At 50.4% G+C, this 2,500-nt stretch overlaps 1 non-coding gene across 1 annotated transcript; it reads right to left on the bottom strand.

The window, feature by feature from the left end:
* Window positions 1-519: 519 nt before the first annotated feature.
* Window positions 520-2,423, bottom strand: LOC137929130 (small subunit ribosomal RNA). The gene has a single exon (XR_011108704.1). It is a non-coding gene; the product is annotated as a small subunit ribosomal RNA (ribosomal RNA).
* Between the last annotated feature and the right edge of the window lie 77 nt (window positions 2,424-2,500).

The following is a 2,500-nucleotide window of genomic DNA, read 5'->3' on the forward strand; positions in this document are numbered from 1 at the left end:
AGGGCCTGAGCTAGGCAGTGGGGATTTTCACCGCTTCGAACGCTCCGTTTGGTATGCCCCGGTCGGCGCTCGTCTCTCGGCGTTTTTCCGCCACCCGGCCGCTTCGACGGCGGCGGAGGCAGCGGCGGCGGTAGCACTTTCGACGAATGCCACCACCGCCACCGGCCACCGCCACGGCGCCGTCGCCGCTGCGCCGTTAGGCGTAATAGACGCTAGAGACAATTATTTCACATTTTATTTTTTATACATATATACAAACACGCACACACACACGCACGCACACGCGCGCGCGCTCGTCCGCATTAGATACGAACAGCAGCGCGCGCGTACGTACATATATATGTATATATGTCGTATATATATATCATTATGGATGTATTACATATATATATATGTGTAAACACGGTATGTACGAAGTCGTCGTCGTCGTCGTCGTCGTCGTCGCAACAGCAACAACAGCAACAGCGGCGCAACAACGTTCGTGAACATATCACGCGTCTCGCACACATACACACACGTTAATGATCCTTCCGCAGGTTCCCCTACGGAAACCTTGTTACGACTTTTACTTCCTCTAAATGATCAAGTTTGGTCAACTTCCCAGCAACGCCGACGGCCGTGAAGCCACCGCGTGTCGGTCCGAAGACCTCACTAAATCATTCAATCGGTAGTAGCGACGGGCGGTGTGTACAAAGGGCAGGGACGTAATCAACGCGAGCTTATGACTCGCGCTTACTAGGAATTCCTCGTTTATGGGGGATAATTGCAAACCCCAATCCCCAGCACGAAGGAGTTTCAACGGGTTGCCCGGGCCTCTAGGCCAGGGAGAACATGCTGATTCCTTCAGTGTAGCGCGCGTGCGGCCCAGGACATCTAAGGGCATCACAGACCTGTTATTGCTCAATCTCGTGCGGCTCGAAGCCGCCGGTCCCTCTAAGAAGAATTTTAATACGTCGCCAGTGAGTTGCGCCACCGGAGCGGCGCACACCTAAATGACGACGCCTATTTAGCAGGCTAGAGTCTCGTTCGTTACCGGAATTAACCAGACAAATCGCTCCACCAACTAAGAACGGCCATGCACCACCACCCACCGAATCAAGAAAGAGCTGTTAATCTGTCAATCCTTCCGGTGTCCGGGCCTGGTGAGATTTCCCGTGTTGAGTCAAATTAAGCCGCAGGCTCCACTCCTGGTGGTGCCCTTCCGTCAATTCCTTTAAGTTTCAGCTTTGCAACCATACTCCCCCCGGAGTCCAAAATCTTTGGTTTCCCGGAAGCTGCCCGCCGAGCCATCGTAGTAACGTCGGCGGATCGCTAGATGACATATTTACGGTTAGAACTAGGGCGGTATCTAATCGCCTTCGAACCTCTAACTTTCGTTCTTGATTGATGAAAACACCTTTGGCAAATGCTTTCGCTGATGTTCGTCTTGCGACGATCCAAGAATTTCACCTCTAACGTCGCAATACGAATGCCCCCAGTTATCCCTATTAATCATTACCTCGGAGTTCTGAAAACCAACAAAATAGAACCGAGATCATATTCTATTATTCCATGCACGAAATATTCAAGCAGCATTTTGAGCCCGCTTTGAGCACTCTAATTTGTTCAAAGTAAAATTGTCGGCCCATCTCGACACTCACCGAAGAGCACCGCGATAGGATTTTGATATTGAACCGCCGTTTTACCGACGGCTCACCGACGATATGCTCCGCAGACGTGTCAGTATCACCGCGGATGCGGTGCACCGACAGCGCGGCGCACAAATGCAACTACGAGCTTTTTAACCGCAACAATTTTAGTATACGCTATTGGAGCTGGAGTTACCGCGGCTGCTGGCACCAGACTTGCCCTCCAATTGTTCCTCGTTAAAATATTTAAAGTGTACTCATTCCGATTACGAGGCCTCGTAAGAGTCCCGTATCGTTATTTTTCGTCACTACCTCCCCGTGCCGGGAGTGGGTAATTTGCGCGCCTGCTGCCTTCCTTGGATGTGGTAGCCGTTTCTCAGGCTCCCTCTCCGGAATCGAACCCTGATTCCCCGTTACCCGTGACAACCATGGTAGTCGCAGAAACTACCATCGAAAGTTGATAAGGCAGACATTTGAAAGATGCGTCGCCGGTGCTGGACCATGCGATCGGCAAAAGTTATCCAGATTCATCAAAATTAACGACTTCGGACGCGAGGCCCTCCGTCGATTGGTTTTGATCTAATAAAAGCACTCATCCCATCACTGGTCAGAGTTCTGATTGCATGTATTAGCTCTAGAATTACCACAGTTATCCAAGTAACCGAGGTAAGATCTAAGGAACCAAAACTGATATATTGAGCCATTCGCGGTATCGCCTTAATACGGCTTGCACTGAGACATGCATGGCTTAATCTTTGAGACAAGCATATAACTACTGGCAGGATCAACCAGGGAGCTAGCTAGAGCTAACACACACCAACACCGCACATACGAGAGATATGAGGGTGATGATGATATGATAGACGTGTGAC

Source organism: Battus philenor, unplaced genomic scaffold, assembly GCF_028537555.1.
Source record: "Battus philenor isolate CCGP_79_NKW_IND1 unplaced genomic scaffold, ilBatPhil1.0.hap1 SCAF_42, whole genome shotgun sequence".
NCBI lineage: Eukaryota > Metazoa > Arthropoda > Insecta > Lepidoptera > Papilionidae > Battus > Battus philenor.